Source organism: Ornithorhynchus anatinus, chromosome 1 (assembly GCF_004115215.2).
Source record: "Ornithorhynchus anatinus isolate Pmale09 chromosome 1, mOrnAna1.pri.v4, whole genome shotgun sequence".
NCBI classification, from domain to species: domain Eukaryota; kingdom Metazoa; phylum Chordata; class Mammalia; order Monotremata; family Ornithorhynchidae; genus Ornithorhynchus; species Ornithorhynchus anatinus.
In genome coordinates, this window is record NC_041728.1 from 121,218,711 (window position 1) to 121,246,545 (window position 27,835).

At 42.1% G+C, this 27,835-nt stretch overlaps 1 protein-coding gene across 3 annotated transcripts in view; it reads right to left on the minus strand.

Annotated features, from left to right (window-relative positions):
• ST6GAL1 (ST6 beta-galactoside alpha-2,6-sialyltransferase 1) overlaps window positions 1–27,835 on the minus strand; it is a 215,678-nt gene that overhangs the window by 122,089 nt on the left and 65,754 nt on the right. For all 3 annotated transcript variants that reach the window (XM_029059048.2, XM_029059039.2, XM_029059057.2), the window contains exon 2: window positions 14,404–14,509. The gene's annotated coding sequence lies outside the window, so the exon portion shown is untranslated. The remainder of the gene's footprint in view (window positions 1–14,403; window positions 14,510–27,835) is intronic.

A 27,835-nucleotide genomic window follows, 5' to 3' on the forward strand; every position in this document is an offset into this window, starting at 1 on the left:
TTTTACAGATGAGGTAACTGAGGCACAGAGAAGGTAAGTGACTTGCCCACAGTCACACAGCTGACAAGTGGCAGAGCCTGGATTCGAACCCATGATCTCTGACTCCAAAGCCCATGCTCTTTCCAGTGAGCCACGCTGCTTCTCTAAAGTATGGTCAGTATGTATATCCAATAATTTATCTTATCCACCCTTGATTATTCCATCAGCTTCCTTGCTGACTTCCCTGACTATCTCTCACCACCTCAGTCCATACTTCTCTTGGATGCCCAGATTATTAAAAAAAAAGTACAGTCCATTTTTCCCCACTCCAGTGGTTGCCCACTCATATCTGCAAAGAGAAACTCTTTAACATAGGTTTTGTCACTCCACCACCTTGTGCCTCTCCTTTCTTACTCCTCTGATTTCCTACTACAACCCAGCCCACACACTTCACTCCTCTAATACCAACCTACCCACTGTACCTGGATCTCATCTATCTCACCGCCGACCCCTCACCCACAGCCTGCCTCTGGCCTGGAAGTCCCTCCCTCTTCATATTTGACAGGCAATCACTCTCTCCACCTTCCAAAGCTTTATTAAAAGCCTAAAAGCACATCTCCTTCCAAGAAGCCTTCCCTAAGGCCTCATTTCCTCTTCTCTCACTCCCTTCTGTGTCACCCTTGCACTGGGATTTACACATTTCATTTACTCTATCCTCAGCACCTTAACACTTGTGTACATATCTGTAATTCAATTCATTTATATCAGTGTCTGCCTAGCCCTCTAGACTGTACTTTCATTGAGTGCAATGGATGTGTCTACCAACACTGTTATATTTTACTCTCCCAATGGCAGGAGTGTAAATTTTCTGGTGTTTTTTTGTTTTTTTTATGTTCTGTTAAGCAGCCAACTGGGGAGAATGACTCAATCAAAGAATTATACTACCAGTACAGACACCAAGATATTACTTTACCCATTCTTGTCCTGCCGGGATGGTGAACAACAAAATTCACCATAAGAGACTGTGCTCTCTTCTTTCCTCTAGATTGTAAACTCTTTGCAGGCAGAGAACATGTCTACCAACTCTACTGACTGCATGAGAGTGCTCAGTACAGTGCTCTGTACCCACTAAGTGCTTAATAAATACCGCTGATGACTTTTTGCTTAAACATCTCCAGGCTAAATATTCCACAGTATTCCACCATAGTTCTTTCTAGTGCTTTCCTCTGTTCAAAAGTGCTTCAAAGAGCTAAGTAAATCATCCCCCACTGAAATTTAAGCCCTATCCTCCTAGTCAATCAGTGGCCCAGAAAAGGAGATTGAATAAATCAGATATCTGACTTACTCAGGTGAGCTCTGATGAGAATATTCCCCCAAAGACCATTCTTCTTCTCTGATCCTTTTTAAATTTTTTTTATGGTATTTCATTCAATCATATTTATTGAGCACTTACTGTGTGCAGAACACTGTACTAAGCACTTGGAAAATACAATACAGAAATAAAAGAGAGACAATCCCTGCCCACAGTGAGCGCGTACTATGTGTCAAACACTGTTCTAAGCACTGGGGCAGATAGATGTTAATCAGGTTGAACACAGTTCCTGTCCCACATGGGGTTCTCGGTCCAAGTAGGAGGGAGAACATAGAGGAGGCACAGAGACACAGAGAAGTTAAATGACTTGCCCATGGTCACAAAACAAGCAACTGCCAGTGTTGGAATTTAAACACAGGTCCTCTAATTCCCAGGCCCATGCTCTTCCCACTATGGCAGGCTGCTTCTCACCAGTTTTATATTTGGAGTAAATTGTGAGATTAGAAAGACTAATTTAAATTTCAGATAGAGAAGCCAGGTTCTAAATTTGATTTAATCCTATGTTCTCATATTATAAAAAGTTGTTTCCTATTTGATGCTAGAGACCCATAATTCTCTTGAAAGGTTTGCAATTGGGCCACTATTTAGTACCAGTATTTCACTTCACTTGAAAAACAGGGTTCATTGCTATTTTTTTTCCATTTTTTAAAAAAAGTATTACAAAATGAGCATACCAAAATAAGTTTTTCCTAGAGACTCAAAAGTCTAAGAATTACTACACTTAGTATCTCTGACAAGTTGACACACTCCAGAGTAAACTCTGCTGGTTTACTTTAAAATGTGCATTCTTCTATTTACTATAGAAACATAATTCTAAGTAAAGTGCTATTATTTAGTCAGTAAAGAAAATTGAGAATTCTTCTGAATGGCACTAAAAATAATCTGAAATAATAATAATAATAAAAAAACACTTTAGGGGAGCAAATAAAGGCTTTAAAAATCAAAAGTACCAAGTGGTTCCAATTGAATTAGAACTTCATTTAGCTTGAATGAGTGTCATGACAAACAACTACACAATGACAGCAATTATCACAGAGCTTTGTAAAGATTTTACAAATATTTTTTCTTAATCTCACAGAGATTTTCCTCAACCGTTAAGTCTGAGAGGGGTGGATGGTTTTATTTACAACACATTGTGTCAGCTGCTCAGAGGCTTGTCTAATTTAAAAAAAAAAAAAACCTGCAGAGGCCACTGGAAAACAAGCAGAAAATTTCAAGGATGGCATTTTTCAAGGGTTATTTTTTACCTAATGCCACATAACATGCAGTTCCCTCAGTTATTTAAACAAAGCTCATCTGTTTTTTCAGCCTGTGGTAAATAGCAACTAGTGAGGCCCTAAGAACAAGCACTGGCAAGCGTAGCTTAGTGGAAAAAGCACGGGCTTGGGAATCAGAGGTTGTTGGTTCTAATCCTGGCTCTGCCACTTGTCAGCTGTGTGACTTTGGGCAAGTCACTTCACTTCTCTGGGCCTCAGTTCTCTCACCTGAAAAATGGGGATTAATAATAATAATAATAATGTTGGTATTTGTTAAGTGCTTACTATATGCAGAGCACTGTTCTAAGCACTGGGGTAAATAAAGTGTAATCAGATTGTCCCACGTGAGGCTCACAGTCTTAATCCCCATTTTACAGATGAGGTAACTGAGGCCCAGAGAAGTGAAGTGACTTGTCCATCGTCACACAGCTGACAAGTGGCAGAGCCAGAATTCAAACCCATGGTTTCTGACTCCCATACCCGGGATCCTTCCACTGAGATTAAGGCTGAGAGCCCCACCTGGGACAAACTGATTACCTTGAATCTACCTTAGCACTTAGAACAGTGCTTGGCACATAGTAAGTGCTTACTAAATGCTGTCATTATTATTGCTATTATTTCATGTTGCCATGCCAATCTCAGGGATAAGTCTGGAAGAAGTGGGAATCAATGTGGCCAAGTAGTGGATAGATTATGGGCCTGGGACTCAGAAGGACCTGGGTGCTAATCCCGGCTCCACCGCTTAACTGCTGTGAGACCCTGGGCAAGTCACTTCACTTCTCTGTGCCTCAGTTACCTCATCTGTAAAACAGAAATTAAGACTGTGAGCCCCATGTGGGACATGGACTGTGCCCAACATGACTGGTTTGTATCTACCCCAGCACTTAGCACAAGGCCTGGTACATAGTAAGGGCTTAAATATCATAAAAAAATGAAATAAAAACTGCATTCTCAGCTCAGCATGGGCTGTGACACCAGTGGATCTACTAAGGTAACAGACACTCCAAAGATCTGCCTCAGACCTCTAGGAATGTCCCGGAGGCCTCCACAAAGGTGGAGAGACAAGGGAGAGTGGTAGGGAGCCTTAGGGATGGAAGTGTCAAACTATGGGAGAGTTCTCTGAATGAGAATTGGGGTTACCACCTCAGGAAAGGGCACCAGTACCCAAGGTGCAGGCAAAGGCTTGTTTTCTACCCTCTCCTGCTCCTTACTCTAGAATCACTTGAGCCAGTTCAACCAGTGAGACCCTAAGCACCAGACTTCATCTTCAATCTTTGTAATTATCTTTTCAACATTTTCTCTGGTATCAGTTTTCCACTGCTTTGAAGGAAATCACATGACAGGATGTCTTATCCTGTTTTTCCACTTGACTTTACCATGTTGGAAATCTGCCAAGACTCAAAAGCTTTGAGAAAATATCTGCTCAAGGCAGGCATTTGAAATACTGGCTCTTTGGAAAGTCACTATATTTGCTCTGAATCCTCAAGGATTTTGGTACCCTTCTACCAAAATTGAGCAGTGTGGATAGAGCAAGGGCCTGGGTGTCAAAAGGACCTGGGCTCTAATCCAGGCGCTGCCACATATCTGCTTTGTGACCTCGATCAAGTCACTTAACTTCTCTGTGCCTCGGTTATCTCATCTGTAAAATGGGGATAAGACTGTGAGTGGGACCTGGACTGTGTCTAACCTGATTAACTTGTGTCTACTCCAGTGCTTAGAACAGAGCTGGGGACATAGTAAGCACTTAACAAGAACCATAATTATTATCACTATTATTATTAACATTGTTTCTCTTCCTTAGCTTTACTCAAAGCAGGCCACCCTGTTTTCCTCTTTTTTTGTGACTAGATACTACACAATCATGAAATCATTTTGCCTTGGAACCTATGATTTGGTCTCAATTGTGGGAATATTGCAGGTAGTCTGGTTTGGGGAAGACCTGAAACATTCTGACAATTTAGGCCATGTGGCATTCTTTCGGTCTAATAATAATAATAATGTTGGTATTTGTTAAACATTTACTATGTGCAGAGCATTGTTCTAAGCACTGGGGTTGATACAGGATAATCAAGTTGTCCCACATGAGATTCACAACCTTAATCCCCATTTTACAGATGAGAGAACTGAGACACAGAGAAGTGAAGTGACTTGTCCACAGTCACACAGCCGACAAGTGGCAGAGCTGGGATTTAAACCCATGACCTCTGACTCCCAAGCTCATGCTCTTTCCACTGAGCCACACTGCTTCTCTGATAACGGTCTAGATAACGTAGTACCGAGCGTGGACATGTGTCCATAGCTGGTTCTTCATTTATTCTTTCAATTTTATTTATTTAGTGCTTACTATATGCGGATCACTCTACTAAGCCCTTGGGAGAGTACAATATGACAAAACTTAAACAAAACTTTCATGTTTGAATAAACAAATCAGGTGGCCTAGCTTACCACCTGAAACATGTTCCTCAAACAAACAAATTAGGTGGCCTAGCTTACCATATGAAAAAAATGTTCCTCAAACATTTCTCTCACTGCAGAGTCGGGTAAAGGGATTCAAACTCACTCCAACTTAATCTGTGACAGATTGCCTTCAAGACCTCTCTAAAATCATGTGTCTAAGAGGTCTTTCCCAGAAAACCTCCATTTTCCCTATTCACGTTCTCTTTTGCCTCACAGATGCACTTAGATATGTACCTTTTAAGCACTCGATATTCGCCCCACCCTCAGAATCCTAATTTCTAATCCTAATCAGTAATTTTTTCTAATGTCTATCTCCCTATCTAAAATGTAAGCACCTTGTGGGCAGGGAACATGTCTACAAATTCTGTCAAGTACTTAGTACAGTGGTCTGCACTCCATAAGTTTCAATAAATACCAGTGACTAATTGATCGATTGACATAAAGCTAAGAGGGTGAACTGAGGAGTCACTTGCTGACACAATTGCTTCCTCAAACCATAGCTCTGCCTTGCTTCTCACGAATCATTCCAACTCTTGGCCATTCCTCTGGAGCCTTCTTTCCTCCCACAAAATCACACCATCACCTGCCTGCCTGACTTTCATTAGCCACTTCTCTGCCAGACCAAATAAAGGGGAAATTATTTCATTAGTCTCCTCAACAATAAGGAAATCATGACCCGATTTCATTTGAGGTGATGGAGAGTGGGTGGAGGGAGGGGAGAGGGAAAGCATCAGGGTTAAGTGGCAACTGAATAAGAAATGTTGGATTAAACCATGGACAAAACATAGTTCCTTGCCTACACTCTTTGCCCTGCTATCCATGTGAGGGATTTAGATGAAGAACAGCTGCCTCTGTAGAAAAATGAAAAAAAACCCTTTTGCTGACTGATAAGGAGTAATTTATTGCAAACTTTCATTTCCTCATATCCCTGGCCCAGTTTAGGCTGACAATGGGGAAGTCCTGGTTCAGATGGATACAGGATCTGATTTTGGGGTGACAGTGCCCAATTTGCTTCTCCATTTTGACAATCAGAAAAAAAAAAGAGGTGGTGAGGGAAAACCTAAAGAACCAGCATGCCACACGTCCTCTGGGAAATTGGCAGGGAATGTGGCACCCTGTTCTAGATCAAAGTGAGAGACAACGTGGCCCAGTGGATAGAACACGGGCCTGGGAGTCAGCAGCTCCTGGATTCTAACCCCGGCTCTGCCACTTGTCTGCTGTGAGACTTTGGGCAAGTTGCTTCCCTTCTCTGAGCCTCAGTTATCCATCTGTAATATGGGGATTAAGATAGTGAACCCCATGTGGGACGTGGACTGCATCCAACATGATTAACTTGTATCTACCACAAAGCTTAGGACAGAGCCTGGCACACAGTAAGCACTTAAATACCAGGGGTGAGTGGGGAAGGGGAAGTGAAGCACCACTAAGGATGTCAGTCACATCAATAGTATTTATTTAGCACCGATTATGTGCAGGGCATTGTATTACCGTCGACCCCTGGGCCACGTCCTCCCGCGGTCCTGGAATGCCCTCCCTCCTCACCTCCGCCAAACTAATTCTCTTCCCCTCTTCAAAACCCTACTTAAAACTCACCTCCTCCAAGAGGCCTTCCCAGACTGAGCTCCCCTTCTCCCTCTACTCCCTCTACCACCCCCCCTTCACCTCTCCGCAGCTTAACCCTCTTTTCCCCCCATTTCCCTCTGCTCCTCCCCCTCTCCCTTCCCATCCCCTCAGCACTGTACTGGTCCTCTCAACTGTATATATTTTCATTACCCTATTTATTTTGTTAATGAAATGTACATCACCTTGATTCTATTTAGTTGCCATTGTTTTTATGAGATATTCTTCCCCTCGATTCTATTTATTGTCATTGTTCTTGTCTGTCTGTCTCCCCCGATTAGACTGTAAGCCCGTCAAACGGCAGGGACTGTCTCTATCTGTTGCCGACTTGTTCATTCCAAGCACTTAGGCCAGTGCTCTGTACATAGTAAGCGCTCAATAAATACTATTGAATGAATGAATGAATACTAAACACTTGGGGGAGAACAACAGGATTAGAAAGCTTCAGGATCTGAGCTTGACTTCAACTTTAGCTTCTTGTGAAGTTTCATCAACATCACCTTTGAGTCATATTTATCATCAGGTGGTGGGATATTACTCACTCTATTGTATTGTAATTTCCCAAGCCCTTAGAACAGTGCTCTGCATGCAATATGTGCTCAGTAAATACCATTGATCCACTGACTGAATTAGGACCTATGTGCTGTATTGTTATATTGCAAATATTGTATGTACAACTATACGATTATATTGTATACAAAATATATTGTACTTTGCATTATTATATTGTATTGTTACATTAGGACCTTTGTTGTTACACTGTACTCTCCCAAGTGCTTTGTACAGTGCTCTGAACACAGTAAGCACTCAATAAATACTATTGAATGAGTGAATGAATACAATTGACTGACTGACCTGGAATACTGCATTTAGATACAGGTGGTCAGTGGATAATAACGGCCTCAGAGAGCGGCTAGCCAATGAACACAAGTTAGGTAATACATTTAGACACGTTTTAAAGACAGGGTGAGGCACAATCTCAAACAATAATGCTTTGCTCTGAACTGCTGGTTAACAAGAGCCGCAGGCAGATCAACTTGGTTGGCAATGGTCAGGAATGGAATAGACCATGAGTTTAAGAAGCAAAACTGAAATGGTGCCAGACACTGCAGACACAACAGCTGCAGCCTCATGACAAAGGACTGTCTTTCCATGGGTGTACTCTGGAACAGACACTTTGGTCTTTGATACAAGCCAAAGATTTTGCTCTTCGATAATGGAGGACTACTAGTGTCTAGAAAACATCAGTCATCACCAAATACATCCAAAAATTTCTCCCCAAGAGTCCGAGCTTTACAAAGGAAATAGGCCATCAAATGATAAAGCACCATATTGCATCAATCTCCTTTATTTTTCTGTGGGGCTGAGAAAGTAAAGGGATCAGCTTTGAGAGTGCTTTAAAGCCCTTGAAAATGTCCATTACAGTAGGGATGGAACTGAATTGGGTTATTTACTAAGCCTTCACTCATGACTCTCAAGTTGCGTAGGTAGCTAAATTCTCTTCATTTTTCAGTGGCAGCTTTTCTTGCTTTTGCCTCTTGTTTACAGAACTTTTGTAGTATCACATTTCTAATCCTACTAAGCAAGCGATGGAGTTTTGGATATGTGTGTTCGTGTGAATACTTAGACTCAGATGACAATCTACAGCTCCTTTCAGTAACACCATTCATAATATGCAGCTCATAAATGAATGTGGTAGTTTTTGTGGGTGAAATAGTTGTGCAGATACAATGAGTTAGGAGAGGCAAGCATAAATGACTTGCTGTGAACGATAGGGCTAAACTGTTGTAACATGGGAGAGAAAGACTGTAGATGAGGTTTGACTCAGTGTTGAACATTCTTCACGAAGAGGCAAAGGCTAAGAAACTAGATATAATAGCAAATTCCAGGCATCACAGGGCTAAATTTAATTCCTATATATATTTTTTTTTTTCAAAAGAGAATTCCAAAGAGCAGGATGACCATCAGGGACATCAAGTCAAATATTGGAACAAAGGGAGTAGAGTTTATGTACAGCAGTATGTGTACATAGATAGTTTTTAATCTCTGAGGAAAGTAGTCTAAACTGAAAGAATCTTCCAGTTACACTTAAAAAGCAGGAACATAAGCCAGTTCCAAAAAATTTACAGATCAGGGGATTGCCCAGAAGTGAATCAGTTATCACCCACCCATGGGGAAGGAGCAGTTTCTAGAGAATGGCTGGTCACATGTTACCATACCAGGAACGCTCTAAAATTCTGCACATACACTTACTACTCCAAAACCAAGTCGTTTAATAGCATAAACATTCAGAACATGTCTCTGTTTGCCAAATTGTAGCAGAAGGGCACTGCTGAAGGATTGTTCATTGATGTGCAAAAAATAAAAATATATCAGATATGTGAGAGAACTATTTCAGCTGTTTGACATGCACCAACCTTAACCGTGAGTCATTTGAGCAGCTCCTGGTTGCACTCAGCCATTCATTACTAAGCTGGTGCTGCTTAAAAAGCAGGGCAAGAAGGAGGGAGAAGCAGTGTGGTCTAGTGGATTCAAATTCCAGCAATGCCAAGTGCTGGAGTAGATAGAAGGGAATCAGGTAAGACACAGTCCCTGTCTACACAGGCTCATATACTAACAACAACAACAATTATAATAATAATAATACTACTTTATATATTAAGTGCTTACTATATGCCAAGCACTGTATTAATTGTTGAAATAGATACTGGATAATAAGGTCCCACATAAGACTCACAAAGTATGAGGGAGAACAGATATTGATTACCCTTTTTGCAGATGAGGAACTGAGGCATAGAGAATTTAAGTGACTTGCCCTAGATCCCAAAGCAGGTAAATGGCAAAGCCAGAATTAGCACCCAGATCCCCTGACTACCCAGTCTGTACTAAAGAAAGGAAGCTGAGGAAGAGAGATTGCCTTACATGCTGCTCTATGCAAGTCAAGTAAGAGCTACAGAATGAAGACTGGCCACCAGGTTGAGCAAATCATTAAAGTACTAGTGTCTCTGTTAGTGACGAGAATAGTGTTGTTTAGTTGTTAGAGCATGGGCCTAGGAGTCAGAAGGACCTGGGTTCTAATCCTGACTCTGCCACTTGTCTCATATGTGGCCTTGGACAAGTCACTTAACTTCTCTGTGCCTCAGTTATCTCATCTTTATAATGTGGATTGAGACTGTGAGCCCCATGTGACACATGGTCTGCGTCCAACCTGATTACCTTGTATCTACCCCAGTATTTAGTACAGTGCCTAGCACATAGTAAGCACTTAACAAAAAACATTAAAAAAAAAGAGGGATAGGTAGGGCATTTCGGGAATAGAAACATGGAAGACTGCAGTGAGGAAACTAAGGAAAGGTAATTACATTATAATACATACACTATATTACATTTATCTATGCTATAAATTATGTTTATCAATGTCTGTCTCGCCCTCTAGACTGTACGTTCATTGTGGGATTGGACACTGTCTACCATCTCTGTGGCACTGGACTCTCCCAAGCACTTAATACAGTGCTCTGCAAATACTAATTCAATAAATGCCAGTGATTGACTGATTGATTGTGAGTGATGGAGCAGAGGCCAGACTTGGCCTGCTTAAATGTTATGGCCTAGCTTGTCACATTGTGGAAAGAGCACGGGCTTTGGAGTCAGAGGTCATGGGTTCAAATCCCGGCTCGGCCATTTGTCAGCTGTGTGACTTTGGGCAAGTCACTTAACTTCTCGGTGCCTCAGTTACCTCATCTGTAAAATGGGGATTAAGACTGTGAGCCCCACGTGGGGACAACCTGATTCCCTTGTGTCTACCCCAGCGCTTAGAACAGTGCTCGACACATAGTAAGCGCTTAACAAATACCAACATTATTATTACTATTATTATTATTACATTCTGGGACATGGAAGTTACAGACCCTTAGAATTTCACCATTTGAAGGCATACACCATGTGGTTTTGCCACTGTGAGCCCTTTGTTGGGCAGGGATTGTCTCTATCTGTTGCTGAATTGTACATTCCAAGCACTAAGTACAGTACTAGGCACACAATAAGCGCTCAATAAATATGAATTAATGAATGAACAAATGAACAACCTCTTTGTGTGCCCAGTGGCCTCTAGTAGATGAAAAGTGCCGTGTCCTCCAACTAGTCCCTTCGGCTCCCTCTCCCCAGAGACTCGGAGCCACCGGTATCATCAGCAGGTATTTATATTCCTAAAATACGAAATTCCTACCATTATCCTTCTCCGACTGCTCCCGAGTGCTACAGGCTAAAATGCAGTAGTTCCAGCCCCACCCTCAGTGTCCTTGGAAAGCTGTTGGTGGTACTCTCCATTTGAGGGCTGAAGTGGCCCCAAGCATTGCTCTTCGCTGTGCGAGCGTCAAGTCCTGTGCTCTTCCCCAGTGGCTTTCAAGAAAGAGTGGGAAGCAAGTGTGGCCTAACAGAAAGAGCCCGGACCTGGGAGTTGGAGGACCTGGGATCTAATTCCAGCTCTGTAGCTTGTCTGTTGTGTGACCTTGGGCAAGTCACTTCACTTCTCTGTGCCTCAGTTACCTCATCTATGTAATGTGGATTAAGACTGTGAGCCCCACATGGGACAAGGACTGCTGAGTGGTCAGGCGTGATTATCTTGAACAGTGCCTGGCACATAGTACGTGATTAAGAAATACCATTTTTAAAAAAAGAGTGGGTGGTGCAGAGTTCCCCCACTTCCAGACAGTTCCTTCTCTGGAAAGGAAATGTAAAGCCCTCATCTGGATCATTAGTCACTGATGAGTCCTGCTGGCTGGCATCAGCAGGTCCCAACCCCTAGACCTTTTGGTGGAACTAGAGAAACAAGACGAAGCAGACGATGCAGAGCAGGATGCCTTGTTTCCCTTTCTAAATCCGGAACACCTTATTTCCCTTTCTAAATCCTGGAGTTGTGTGCAAATCCCAAAACCAAACAATGCCTGCTCACAAGGAAATATTTTCTGTCCATAATTGCTCATTGCATCTTGTAAACAGAAGGGATAAAGGCCATCTCTCCTCTCTAGTACTTGTAAATATGCCTGGAGGCTAAAAAGCATGCATCAAATATTTCCCAAAGCAACAACAGTTTCTTAATGCTGAACTATGATGGAAATCCAACCCAGGTGGATTGGGCAAATGCTTCGTCAAGAGAAGTATAGATTCCCCAATTTCTTTTAACTCAGTCTGAGCAAATCACTCCCATACAGAAACCTAAACATGATCAACAAATAACACTCCACACACTACAAATGGGATTTGGAATGAGAACACCTCACCTTCCACAGGACTTGAAATTAGAGTTGCTTAAAGAGGAATTGAGCAACTTCTTGATTTTTCTATTTAATGTTGAATGCAGCTACTTGAGGGCAGTAGTTCCTCACTTCCTGCTAATCTGCAAGAGAGCTATCTTCATTAAAAAAAAATATCTCTGCAGTGCAAATGGGATATTTAGAAGGAGCTCTGGTCTTTTCAATAGAGATGACAGATAATGTAGTGTGTCTGAATTCCCTATCTTGACATCATGAGTAGGATTCAAAGCCTTATTGAAGGACCTCTTCTCCAAGAGGCCTTCCCAGACTAAACACCCCCTTTCCTCTCTTCCTACTTTCTTCTGCATTGCCCTGACCTGCTCCCTTGGTTCTTCCCCTCTCCCAGACCCACACAGCACAAATGTACATATCTGTAGTTTATTTGTATTGATGTCTGTCTCCCCACCTGTAGACTGTAAACTCGTTGTGGTCAAGGAATGTGTCTGTTTATGATTGCATTGTACTCTCCCACGTGCTGAGTATAGTGCTGTGCACACAGTAAATGCTCAATAAATACCACTGAATTAATGAAAGATTGGTTTTAAGCTCACCTGGGGGCCAGAGACACGGAGCCTGGGCCAGCCCACTGATCCCCACACTCAATCTAACATCCTGTTTCCCATCACAAGGCAGATGGGCCAGGGCAGCATGGCTCAGTGGATTCAGCACAGGCCTGGGAGTCAAAAGGACCTGTGTTCTAATCTTGGCTCTGCCACATGTCTGCTGTGTGACCATGCACAAGCCACAACTTGTCTAGGCCTCTTTTCCATCACCTGTAAAAGGGGGATTAATAGTAATGACGGCATTTTTTAAGCACTTACTTTGCGCCAAGCACTGGTCTAAATGCTGAGGTAAATACAAGGTAATCAGATTGTCCCACATGGGGCTCACAGTCTTAATCCCCATTTTACAGATGAGGAAACCGAGGCCCAGAGAAGTGAAGTGACTTGCCCAAAATCACACAGCTGACAAGTGGCAGAGCCAGGATTAGAACCCATGACCTCTGACTCCCAGAGTGAGAGCCCCATGTGGGACAGGGATTGTGTCCAATATGATTAACTTGTATCTATCCCAGCCATTAGAACAGTGCTAGGCACATAGTAAGTAAGCGTTTAACTAGTACCATAATAATTATTATTATTACTATTCCAGCAGGGACAAGAGTAGAGCCACCATCATGAATCCCCCATCCCCTTTCCAACTCAAAGGGGTGGGCTAGACCAGCTCCTCAGTGCCCAAAACACTGGAAGTGTGGAGCTAGTTATTATTATTATTATTATTATTATTATTATTATACTTGTACTTGGTCAGCCTCAGGGTGTCAAGTCTACAGGGATGATGGCCTCTGAGATGGGTATCCAGCTCGAAACCTTAGCCCAAAACACCATTGGCTTCCAATCCCCACTCTGGACATAGCTGAGTCATTGGGGGACCACCACCCCTCATCCCCAGGGAGGAGAAAGAAACAGTGTGGCTTAGTTGAGAGAGCACAGGCTTGGGAGTTAGGGGTCATGAGTTCTAATCCCGGCCCCGCCACCTGTCTGCCGTGCGACCTTGGGCAAGCCATTTAACTTTTCTGTGCCTCAGTTATCTCATCTGTAAAATGGGGATTAAGACTGTGAGCCCCACGTGGGACAAACTGATGATCTCGTATCCACCTTAGCGCTTAGAACAGTGCTTGGCACATAGTAAGTGCTTAACAAATACTAAAATTATTATTATTATTATCACTATTAACAGAGTAGAGTAGATTTCCATGAAAGTGTAGCATATGATGTCATTCTGTTACGTTTGCCTGAGGCAACACATACATCCATTCATTCAATTGCATTTATTGAGTGCTTACTGTGTGCACAGCACTGTACTAAGCACTTGGAAAGTATAATTCAGCAACAAATAGAGACAATTCCCACCCAGCAATGGGCTCATGCGATGTCATGTGCACCTCATTGCCTTGTTATTCACAAGAGAGGTCAGCACTGCCTTAGCAGGAAAGCTCTTCTCATGAAGTTCAGTGTTCACCTGAGCCCTGCACATTCTAAGTCTGAAGCTGCTTTCAATACTTAGGGAGTTTAAGTTTCACAGAGAGTTGGGAAAAGGCAGCCTTCTGTCAAAAGATTTCAAAAGGCTTAAAAAGAGAGCTGAAAAGGTTCTTTGGGCATCAGATGGCCTCCGCAAACTACAAGACTGATGAATTTAATGAAAGGGTTTGAATGAATCAGAAACAATGGATTTCAGTTTCCCTTAAGGTGTGTATTTGGTGTTAACTTCAATGAGCAATTGGCAAATGTCCATCCACCCAACCCAAAAGGTGTTCTTTCTAGTAGAAACCAGGGTGTTAGATTCAATGCCCCAAATAAGGTGTCCATTTCTTTCCCTTTCCCAGAACGATACAACTGTGGCTTACCTTGAAGCTGATCTCTGCTGATGAATGAACTGATCTCAGCCTCTCCTTGCCATTTTTATTTCTGTCCCACTTTTATCACACCTCAGGCCGGCTCTGCAGCTTCTTGCTAAAGAAAAAGAAGAGTCTCTTCAGAGGCTGAGGGCTTCTGAGATATTTTCCTGAGAAGTAAATAGTGTCAGCAATAACTCCTGTGACAATTCCCTTAGCTGGGTATACTATACCCAGAAAAACAGGAAATTGCATCACGTTATCACCCTATGAAAAGGACTGTTATGCTACACAGCAGTTAGGATTATATTTAATTGTAGTTATTGAGGGCTTACTGTGTACAAAAGAATGCACTAAGAGTTAGGGAGAGTGTAGTATAATAATAAAACAACACATTTCCTGTCCACAACGAGCTTCACACCCATGTCTCTATATTTCCCATATTATTAATGACTCTACTGTGTCCATCCCAATTACCTTCTATCTACCCAGCACTTAGAACAGTTCCTGTTGCATAGAAAGTGCTTAGCAAATATCATCATTATTATCAACTGAAAGAATTGACTGAGCACTGGATTAAGTACTCAGGAGAGTACATTTCAAGAGATTTGGTAGACTCTGTCTTAATCCCTGTCTTCAAGAAGCTGGCAGTCTGTGGGGTATTACACACTCCATCACTATTGGTGTTGGAGGTATTATGTCTGTGTACATACTCATACTTAGTACACACTTAGGGAAGCAGCGTGGCTCAGTGGAAAGCGCTCAGGCTTGGGAGTCAGAGGTCATGGATTCGAATCCCAGCTCTGCCACTTGTCAGCTGTGTGACTGTGGGCAAGTCACTTCACTTCTCTGTGCCTCAGTTACCTCATCTGTAAAATGGGGATTAAGACTGTGTGCCTCATGTGGGACAATCTGATTACCCTGTATCTACCCCAGCCCTTAGAACAGTGCTCTGCACATAGTAAGTGCTTAAGAAATACCAACATTATTATATTCCCTAGGGTGGGCCCAAATTCTAGATTCTCAGTGTGACTGTGAGAGTCACACAGCCTTATCCTTGATCCATTTGCTTTTAGGAATTAAGTAGAAGGCACATAGCGGTAGTGATTCATTCAATCGTATTTGCTGAGCACTTACTGTATGTAAAGCAATGTATTAAGCACTTAGCATCAAGCTACATGAACTGGTAATATGGTTCTAGGAAACTCCAAAATTCCCCAATTCACAGAAGGGACCTAGAATTAATTTTATTAAATCTGCAGTCCCTGAGAACTTGCCAATTCCCTTGCCAAAGTGAAACAGTATCTACTGTCCAGTGTTGGGCAAGCCATTGCTAAACTAATGAATTTTCTTTCCAGAGTTGCTGCACCCCAAAGAGCCAAAGCATCACTTTAGACTGGTCCATTAGTGTGAAAATTGGCACAGTTGATCATGAACATAAAAATACATGCTTAAGCTATTGGGTACAACAGGAAAAAAGCAAAAAGCCTAATCCATCACAACAGATCACTACAACTGTCACTAGTGATAACGGAGAAGCAATATGGCCAAATGGGAAGACCATGGGCCTGGTAATAGGAGAACCTGGGTTCTAATCCCAGCCTTACCACTTGTCTGCTGTGTGACCTTGGGCAAGTCACTGAACTTCTCTGAGCCTGGGTTACCTCATCTGTAAAATGGGGATTAAAGCTGTGAACCCTATGTGGGACAGGGACTGTGTCCAACCTGATTAACTCATACCTACCCCAGCACATAGTACAGTAAGGATTTACCCTATGAGTATGACCAACTCAGGATGAATTTGTTTACCATGGACCCATTTCATTTCTCAGTGAAGCTTTCAGAGAATCAGCTGCTGTATTCAGCTAAAATTGGTCTATACTGCTGGCAGAAAGCTCAACACACACACACATACACACACACATTTGTGACTGAATCCCAGCTTTGAAGAATCTGGCTGTAAAGAACTGCTGGGTCAGGTAGAGCAACTTGGTTGACAGCTGTTGGAATAATTGTGGTAATCATTTAGCTCTTATGTACTGAACTATGTGCTGTACTCTACTTAATACACGTACTCATCATGGTAACAAATATTAGATAATCATGTTGGATACAGTCTCTGACCCACATGGGGTTCTCAGTCCAAATATGTAGTACTTGCATTTAATCCCCATTTTAGACTTGAGAAAACTGAGGCACAGAGACATTAAATGACTTAGCAAATTCACAAAGTGATGGAGGTGGAATTAGTACCCTGCTTACCCAGGCCTTGCTCTTTCCACTAGACCACATGGCTTCTTTTCAGAAATGAATCCCTTTCTAAACAACAACTTTGGGAGGAAACATGAGTTGAAGAAGCAGTCACAGAATATTATAAATTCTGAAAATTAGCAGCTTCCGGTGTGAACCAAGCTGCTTCTGGTAGGAAGCAGCATGGCCTAGTGAAAAGAGCACAAGCCTGAGAGTCAGAAGACTTGGGTTCTAATCCCAGCAAACTGCTACCACATTAGTTCAAGCACTTATTCTATCTCGCCTTGATTACTGTAACATCCTCTTTGCTGACCTCCCTACCTCCTAGCTCTCCCCACTCCCATCCATTTCTCACTCTGCTACCCAGATCATTTTTCTATAAAAACATTCAGGCCACATGTCCCTAATCCTCAAGAACACCCAGTGGTTGCCCATCAACCCCTGAATTAAACAGAAACTCCTTACCATCGGCTTTAAAGCACTCAATCACCTTGCCCCCTCCTACCTCACCTTGCTACTCTCCTACTAAAACCTGGCCTGCACACTTCACTCCTCCATTGCTAACCTTCTCACTGTACCTAAATCTCATCTATTTTGCCTCAGACCTCTCGCCCATGTCTTGCCTCTGGTCTGGAATGCCCTCCCTCTTCATATCCGACAGACAATTACTCTCCCCCACTTCAAAGCCTTATTGAAGGCACCTCTCCTCCAGGAGGGCTTCCCTAAGCCCCCTTTCCCCTTTTCCCACTCACTTCTGAGCTGCCCTGATTTGCTCCCATTACTTAGCCCACCCCCGCCAGTCCAGAGCACTTATGTACATATCTGTAATTTTATTTATTTAATGTCTGTCTCCCCCATAGACCGTAAGCTCATTGTGGATGGGGAATGTGTCTGTTACATGGTTATAATGTACTCTACCTTAGTGCTTAGTACAGTGCTCTGCACACAGTAACTACTCAATAAATACTGACTCACTGCTGCGTGCCCTTGTGCAAGTCATTTCACTTCTCTGTGCCTCAGTTATCTCATCTTTAAAACAGCAATTTAGACTGTGAGCCCCACATGGGACATGGACTATGTCTAACCTGATGAGCTTATATCTAACCCAGTGCCTGACCCATAGTAAGTGCTTAACAAATACTAAAAGAAGCAGCACAGTGTAATATTCCAAACCTTGTTAAACCTAGATTTCATCTTTGCTACTTAGAGCTGGCTTTGCCATCACTAAGTCAGGATAGTACCAGAATTTTATAGGCTTTCCCAAGGGAAATTTTAGGACATAAAAGGGTCCCAGAACCGAGACTGTGCTGATTAGATTGAGTAGCCTACTACCTTGCTCCAATTCTCAGCTGAATGTTACACACCTTAAATGCTTATAACACCACATCTGGACTAAAGTCGATCCCCTTTAGGCTCACTGGCATTCTGGGATGTGTAATAAAGCTAATCCAGAACTTTGGGCACCTTAACCTACATTACTCCTCCTCCACCTTCTGTCTCCCACATCACAGAGTGAAGGAGAGTGCATATAAGTTTAAACTGTATGGTTGTTTTATTCATCCCAGCTTTCAACAAAAATGATATGGTCAACCTATTCAAAAACCCATATTCAGAAGTAATTGTAGTAGCAGTAATTGATTAGTGACATTTATTGAGTGTTTACTGTGTGCAGAACGCTGTACTGACCACTTGATAAAGGACAATACAACAGAGTTAATAGACACATTGCCTGCCCATAAGGAGTTTACAGTCTTGCAGTACAATTATGCTTTGCATTCCCCCATATTATATTCATAGACATGAACATTAATTCAATCTTTAATCTCTAAATAAATGAACACAAATCCACATGTTTTGATATTAAAACGATGACTGGAATGTTTTATTTAAACTACACACTACAGCATTGCCTCTTTCTCTGGGGAATATTAGGGGAATATTTCATGCTTTAGTAAAAACAAGTTTATTTTCTTACTCCTAATCTAAGAGAATTTGGTGGGGTTGGGGCTGGGGAGAGTATCTCTTAGTTCAGATCAGGGACCTCATTGCACTATTCCAAGCACAAATGGTCTAACAGAAGGGGAAAATGGAACTACAGTGGTTTAAGTTTACTCTTACCGTTACAAGCTGGAGACTTAATTTTTGAATTATGATCAGGGACCTTGTTTCAAGGCTTTTTATGGTAGGCTAGAAGCACAGCTGAACCTCCAGGGACCCGAGTGTACATGTTAGAGAAAGCAGTAAGAGAGTTTAAAAAGGAATACTGGGAATTTATTGGCATTAGCCCACGAGGCACATTAGTTGGTATAGGGGGAGAAATTAAGGTAAAGGAGGGGAAAAAAAGAAAAGAACAATAAAAGACCTTGAAATGAAATAAACAATATCCTGAGGAAAATACAAAGTGGGGGGTGATTAAAAAATAATCAACTAAAGCCAAAATACCCATAGGTAAAAACGAATAATAAAGCAAAGGATGTTCCATTATTTACAAACTAAATGGCTGTTGAAGAATAATGACCCCTCTTTAGAGGAGCAACCACATTAGGAAGATGTAACAGGGTACATGACTAATGACTAACCTTGCAACAAAAATTTTCTGTTCAGAACATCCCCCACCCCATGCTTGGAGCCCAGCTACCTTGACCTGCTGTACAGACAGTTCAACCTATTGCATTATTTGACTTTGCTCTCATTTGTTTGGTTGCTGGGACCTAAGAAACTGTCTCTCAGTGTGTGTTCTTCTCAGTGTGTTCATGACAGGTGGGAGTAGCCAAACTCTATTAAGGTATTTTGTGGATAATTCCAGAAACCTAATTCTATAGAGTTTGTTTCCTCAGTGAATTAATTTCTCTCTCCCAGTACCCTGATCTGAAAGACACCTTACTTAAAATCTAGGAACCATGCTAAATCTGAGAGTTTGGGGGGATTTTTTTTGGTCCACCGAGCCAAGATAGGGAAAATTCCAACAAACAGTCAGTTTTCAAGCCACTTTTATTCTTCTTTCCCATGATGTGGTTGGTTGGTAGATATGAAACAGAGCCAATGAGGAGTTCACTATGGATACAGAGGATAGGGATAATTGCAGTCTCCAATTAGCCCTGAAATCCCAATCTTAGCCTCACTGGCCTTTTCAATAAGAGCTGCAAAATGAGTCAATTCGAATCTAGAGGAAATGCTAAAGAGCAGTAAAACAATCCAACAGAAAGTCATAAGGAAGTGGGGAGGAAGCAAGGGGCCTACAGAATCTACAACTGGGTCTTCAGCTCTTGAATAACCAGGATTCTAGACCAAAGTGAGCTTTGAAGAAGTTATTTCAATCCTTAGTCCAGGTGTTACTATGCCTGCCTACTTACCTACAGGGGAAGAAAAAGGTTTAAATGTGGGGTGTTACTGGGCTTGATCAGCACCATCTAACAGGTAGGGCCAATCAAGGCAATTCCTTAGACCTAGTGCCTGAGGCAGTCTCACCACGTGGAGAGCAGGACTTAAATTACATGGGGCAGCAGGAGGAGGGAGGGGGTGATGAGGCAATAGCAGAAGGGGCAGGAGTCTCTGGGCATAAGGCTGTCCAGATTCCTGACTAGAGAAGCAGGAGGTCAGGGGTGAGAAGCAGCATGAACTAGTGGATGAGCAGGGGCCTGAGAACCTGAAGGACCTGGGTTCTAAACCTGACTCTGCCACTAGCTTGCTGGCTGACCTTGGGCAAGTCACTTTGTGTCTCTGGGTCTCAGTTACTTCATATGTAAAATGGGGATTAATACTGTAAGCCCAATGTGAGCAGCGACTGTGTCCAACCTCATTAGCTTACATCTATCCCAAGGTTTAGTACAGTGCCTGGCCCATAGTAAGTGCTTAAAAAATACTATTGTTAGTATTAGCATTAAGAAACCATGGAAAGAAGGGTGATTTAAGGAGCTTCCACCCTTAACTCCACTATAGTGACTCCCAATCCCCATTTCAGCCCAGCTTGGGGTTGGCAGTGTCATTCCCAAGCCAAGTTTTCGGTGTGCGACAAGAAAGGGAAATGAGAGGAACCCCTTCACATCCATGCTAGGTAACAGGAAGACATGAAGATCCTACATGTGGGTATTAAGGGAAACAGTCTGACTGCTGCGGCTTTGCACTATTGTTGAACCGGCACTGAAGTAAGGTCTCTAAGGTCAGTGACTGAAATGCCTTGGGTGACTAAAGCTCCCGGCTGTTAAGCACCAGGTGGCTTGGTACAAATCCCACTAGGGATAGCTTTGGTCAGATCACTGAAAGAGAAGTAAACAGTTTCTTCGGACCATGTGCATCATGTCCTCACTAGATACACAAACCGTTTCACAGAACTAGTGAGCTACGAATAACCTGAAAAAAGAACATATATTTACCTCAGATCCTGAATTACAGGATTCAAGAAGCAGTTTCAAATCACTCACTCGTGGAGAAAGTTGAACATCAGTAATGTTCTGGGGCTTCATTTCCCTGGATGCACAAGCAAACTGAAAACATCACCTGTTCTCCCTTCTGATTAGACTGTGAACTCTATATGAGACCTGATTATTTTGCATCTACTCCAATGCTTAATATAGCACTTTTTACATAGTAAAAGCATAATATTAGTTGTTTCTATCATTATTAGTAGTAGTAGTTTAAAGCTCTTCACAAAATCCTCCACAGTAAATGCCACTGGCCCTATTTGATGTATGAAGAGATTCATTTTAAATTACTTTTTCTAGGAACAGCCAGGAGGCTCAGTTACCATTCAAATCACTGTTCAGTTCAGTCAACTTATCTTCTCCTTTCTAAACATCAGCTAATAGCCTAGAATTTGTCAATAAATGTAAAAAAAAAAAAAAATAGCAAAAAACCTCTTTCAGGGATCCAAGGCGAGTCTACTGATACATTGCTGAATCTTGGGACTAGGAATTAGTGACTTAAGAACAGGAATATTTTCTTGGGATTGTTTTCTAGTATTTTATTTGCCTCAGGAAAAGGCAGTTAGAAGTCAGGTGCACTTAAAAATTTTGTAGTTCTGCTTTTAAATACTTTGTTTTCATTCAAGGAACTAATGATTTGGTTAGAACTTTGTGTGCTAATCTTAGAATTTGTCCCTGTTACTATGAAATCACAATTTGGGAAGCAAAGATTCAGACATGCAGTGTCTATTAGTATAAGGGGATCATTGCAAAACTAAGCTTATTTTTAAAATTTGAATCTAAAATATTGATGAGGCTGAACACTCAAAACCTCAAAAATTATGGTGGAATGTCTCTTCTTTCCTCCCCCATACAGTTGCAATTACAAGCTAATTTTTTTTCTTGCCATTAATATCTACTGTGCTTGACTCTACAGCAAAACCCCAAGAGATTTAACATACTGTAAACTTGGGCTAGATTGTTCCAAAGAATCAAGATAAATGATATGATTTCGCACTTTGAGAAAACATGTCAAAATTTCAGATACTGAATCAAGACGCAGCAGCCCGTAGAAAAATAAGCAAATCACTGAAATGTAACACGAAATGAAAAAAGATGAAAATAAGGAAAGATTATCCATTAATCAACTTGCCAAAAAGGAAACCTATGTAGTTATAAGTATGACGTGATGTATTAGAGAAAAGCAACCAATTGACAGGAATCAAAAATCTGTTCAGTTAACTGGCTGCTTTTCAGTCCAGTTTCACCATGTCCCACTTTAGCAATGCATCCTGAAAATGCTGTGGGAAGAATAATCAGTAGGCAAGTCATTCATTCATTTTTTTCATTTATTCAGTAGTATTTATGGAGTGCTTACTATGTGCAGAACACTGTAAAATCTACAGGTGCTGATGCTGGATAGAGGTAGTACAGCCAAATGAGGGTTGACTGAATTGGAAGTCAGGAAATCTATTATACTGTACTCTCCCAAGTGCTTAGTACAGTGCTCTGCACATAATAAGCACTCAATAACTACCCCTGATTGATTGACAGATAATTGATCTATTCCTTGACGAACCCTAGAGGAGATGTGTGACCTTGAACGTGTCACAACCATTTTGGCCCTTGGTGCCACATCTTTACAATGGGGAGAATTGTTACTTCTTATTACCTATCTGCAGAGATGTTGAAAAGACCAAAGTGACCATAGGCATAACTGCTCTTAAAGGATCAGAAGAAAGGAACTCTAAGAAGCCAATTATTATCCATCCTGTTTACACAGACCGTTTTGGTGTGCTTGCATTGTTTGTACTCTTATGCATTTTTGATGATCTTCATCTCTGTCCTTGGTATATTCACATATTCAGTTCATCACTAAATCCTGTCAGTTCCACCTTCACAACATTGATAAAATCCACCCTTCCCGCTCCATCTAAATTGCTATCACGTTAATCCAAGCACTTATCCTATCCCACCTTGATTACTGCATCAGCCTCCTTGTTGATCATCCTGCCTCCTGTCTCTCCCCACTCCAGTCTATCCACCTCCACATCAAACAAAAAACTCCTCACCATTGGCTTTAAAGCACTCAATCACCTTGTCCCCTCCTATCTCACTTCACTACTCTCCTAACACACTCCAGCCCACAAACTTCGCTCTTCTAATGCTAATCTTCTCACTGTACCTCAAATTTGTTTATCTTGCTCATGTCCTGTCTCTAGCCTGGAATGCCCTTCCTCTTCATATCTGACAGACAATTACCCTCCCCACCTTAAAAATCTTATTAGAGGTACATCTCCAAGAGGCCTTCCCTGACTAAGGCCCCCTTTCTTCTTCTCCCACTCCCTTCTGCACCTCCTTGACTTATTCCCTTCATTCATCGCCCCTCGCAGCCCCAGAGCCCTTATGTGCATATCTGTAATTTTATTCATTTATATTAATGTCTGTCTCCCTCTCTAGACTGTACTCATTGTGGGCAGGGAATGTGTCTGTTAAATTGTACTCTCCCCAATGCTTTGTAAAGTGTTCTGCACACAGTAAGTGCTCAATAAATACGATTGGCTGACTGTACATTGTTTTTGTTCATCTCTCCCTTTAGGTTGTAAAACCAAGGACAATAAATGATGACTACTCTTCTGTAATTTTCAAGCACCTAATACAGTGAATCATCCAGAGTGGGTTCAAAAATATATGCTCTGAACTGACATGGCACAGGACTCTGAACTTCTGCAGAGCACTTCTGGGGGAAATCTAGATATCGGGCTGACTTGATCCACTTAAAGTTTATCTTTATGTGCTTTAACTCTGCCCGGAAAAATTATTTCTCAATCCTTACTGACACCGATGCCCATTGATCTCCCTAGTTGTTCCAGGCATTCAACTCCCTCTTCAAAACCCCTAACTCCCTGCATCCCCATCCCTGGTCATTTACTTTATTGAGAAAACTGACACTATCAGGTGTGAGCTCCCTAAAATCTCCCCTGCCCTTCCCCATACCTTCCCCCTCCTGCCTTTTCTTCAACTCTCCCATCTTTCCCAGCTCTATCCCTAAAGGAGATCTGCCTTTTCTCAAAGTCTACTCCCTCCACTTGCACATCTGACCCTATTTCTTCACACCCTACCAAAATATTTGCCCCCTCTCTTTTTCCCTCCCTAACTGCCATCTTCAACTGTTCACTCTCCAATGGCTTCCCATTGCTTTCAAACATGACCATGTCTCCCCATCCTAAAAAAACCCCTCCGTTGAACCTATGGTTCCCTCCAGTTATCACCCCCATCTCCCTCCTACCATTCCTCTCCAAATTCCTTGAGTAAGTTTTCTACACCTGCTGTCTCAAATTCCTCTACTCCAATTCTGTCCTTGACCCTATTCTCTCCTTGATCCTCTCCAATCTGGCTTCCATCCCCTTCATTCCATAGAAACTACCCTCTCAAAGATCGCCAATGATCTTCTTCTTGCCAAATTCAATGGCCTCTACTCCATCCTAATCCTCCTTGACCCTCTCAGCTGCTTTTGACACTGTGGACCCCTCCCTTCTCCTGGAAACATTATCCAACCATGGCTTCACTGACAATGTCCTCATCTGGTTCTCTTCTTATCTCTCTGGCCATTCATTCTCAGTCTCCTTAGCAGGTTCCTCCTCTGCCTCCCACCCTTAACTATGGTATCCCTCAAGGATCAGTTCTGGGTCCCCTTCTATTTTCCATCTATACCCACTCCCTTGGAGAACTCATTTGCTCACAAGGCTTCAACCACAATCTCTAGGTGGATGATACACAAATCTACATCTCCAACCCTAATCTCTCTCCCTACGGCAGTTTCACATTTCCTCCTGACTTCAAGACATCTTCACTTGGATGTCCTCCCATCACCTCAAACTTAAAATATCTAAAACAGAACTTATCTTCCCACCCAAACCTTGTCCTCCCTCTGACTTTTCCATTATTGTAGACAGCTCCACCAGCCTTCCTGTCTCACAAGCCCATAACTTTGGTGTTACCATTGACTCCTCTCTCTCATTCAATCCACATATTCAATCCATCACTAAATCCTTTTGGTTTGACCTTCACAACAACACTAAAATCCATCCTTTCCTCTCCATCTAAACTGCTACTATTTTAATTCAATCTCTTATCCAACCCTGCCTTAATAATTGTAGCAGTCTCCTTGCTGACCTTCCAGCCTCCTTCACTCCAGTCCATACCTCACTAATAATAGTAATAGTGGTATTTGTTTAGCACTTATTATGTGCCAGGCACTGTACTAAGCGCTGGGGTGCATACAAGCAAATCGAGTTAGACACGGTCCCTATCCCACATGAATCTCCCAGTCTCAATCCCCATTTTACCAATGAGGTAACAGAGAAGTGAAGTGACTTGCCCAAGGTCACACAGGAGACAAGTGCTGGTGCCAGAATTAGAACCCGCGACCTCCTGACTCCCAGGCTCATGCTCTATTCACTATGCCATGCTGCTTCTCTGCTCAGATCACTCTTCTTCCTGGATCATTTTTCTACAAAACTGTTCAGTCCATGTTTCCCCACATCTCAAGATACCTTAGATGGTTGCCCATCCACCTCCACATCAAACAGACACTCCTCTCCATTGGCTTTAAAGCACTCAATCTCCTTGCCCCCTCCTACCTCACCTCACTCCTACTACAACCCAGCCCACACATTTAGCTCCTCTGGTGGTAACCTTCTCACTGTACCCCGATCTTGCCTATCTCAACCCTGACCTCTCGCTCACACCCTGCCTCTGTCCTCCAATGTCCTCCCTCTTCAAACCTGAGACAATTACTCTCCCCTCCTTCAAAGCCTTGTTTAAGGAACAACCCCTCCAAGAGGCCTTCCCCTACTAAACACTCTTTCCTCTTCTCCCATTCCCTTCTGCCTCTCCCTGGCTTGCTCCCTTTGTTCTTCCCACATCCCAGCCCCACAGTATTTATGTACATATCTGTAATTTGTTTATTTATATTAATGTCTGTCTCCCCCTCTAGACAGTAAGCTCGTTTTGGACAGGGAATGCCTGTTTATTATTGTATTTTTCTCTCCCAAGAACTGAGTACATTGCTCTGCACACAGTAAGCACTTATATACAAACCGACTGGCTGAGGGTGCTTTATATCAGCAACAGCATCTCCATAAATTGAGTAAAAAGCTGACATCATCTGACTTAATATCTAGTGCCCTAGTGACTGAATAAGAGTTAAAATGTAATAACAAGAATAATAATAATTTTGGTATTTGTAATTGCTTACTATGTGCCAGGCACTCTACTAAGCACAGGGATGGATACAAGCAAATCAGGATGGACACAGTCCCTGTCCCACATGGGGTTCACAATCTTACTACCCATCTTACAGATGAGTTAATTGAGGAACAGAGAAGTTAAGTTACTAGCCCAAAGTCACACAGCAAACAAGTGGCAGAGCCAGGATTAGAACCCAGGTTCTTCTATATCACAGGTTCTTGCTCTATCCATTAGGCCACGCTGCTTGCTCAGTTGGCAAAATCAGCAGTCTTCCCTCTTATTCTGGTGAATCCAATTTGAAAAATTGTAATTGTGCCTATCCAGAATTCAGGTGTAAATTCAAGGAAACTCTGAATTACTTGCTTTGCTCTTGAAGCAATAAAAGAAATCGCTTTGCCAGTGGCTGCAGAGGCAACCAGTTCTAAGAGGCAAGTCTTTTTGTTTGTGTTTTCCTCCACACACAGTCGAGGGCCATGGAAAAAGTTAGGAGTTGGGCCAAAGAAGGCAACTCATTCTCAGAAGTAGAAGGGAAATAGACTGAATCTGTTGAGTCAGAGATAAACACTCACTTCTGTTTTGGGTTGGTGGTTTGTTTTTTTTTTTTTAATAATCGTATTTGTTAAGCACTTACTATGCACCAGGCACTGTACTTAGAGATGGGGTAGATACACGCTAATCAGGTTGGAATTGTACTTTCCAAGCACTTAGTACAGTACTCTGCACATTGTAAGTGCTCAATAAATACGACTGAATGAATGACATAGTCCCTGTCCCATATGGGCGTATTTTACAGATAAAGTTACTGAGGCACAGTAGTGAAAAGACTTCCCCAAAGTCACAAAGCAGACAAGTGGTGGATCTGGGATCAGAACGCAGATTCCTCTGACTCCCAGGCCCGGGGAATATTGACTAGGCCACGCTGCTTTGAATTATGCCTGAATAGTACTGCTGTATTGGATGATTTGGTTAGAAGGGTCTTACAGCACAAGTCAGTTTCAACTTGGCTTGCAGTGTTATTGAAGAAGCATGGTTGTGGGAAGATAATGTGTCTGTTTGTTGTTGTATTATACTCTCCCAAGGGCTTAGTACAGTGCTTGGCATCCAGTAAGCACTCAGTGAATAAAATTGAATGAATGTGCACAGGTGGTCAGAATGGATGAATATTCACTAGAATGTAAGTTGTTTAAAAAAATAGTAATAATCATAATTTGTGAGTGTAGTCAGTCCAGCTTCCTAATATCTTTAACTCTATAGCTAAAGAAACAAGCAATAGATGTGGCAATATTGACTCACCTAGATAGGACTAGAAACCAGTTAGAATCTGGTCCAGGGCATCAGATTAGAACATAAAACCTCTATTCTGAAAGGGGTGAATGTACTCTGGAGCAAAGTTTCTTTAAAATGCCAATGAATAATAAGGCCTCTAGTCTGTAAACTCACTATGGACTGGGATAGTGTCTATCAACTCTACTGTGCTGCATTCAGTAAGCACTCAATAAATACAGTTGAATGAATGAATGTACTCTCCCAAAAGCTTAGTA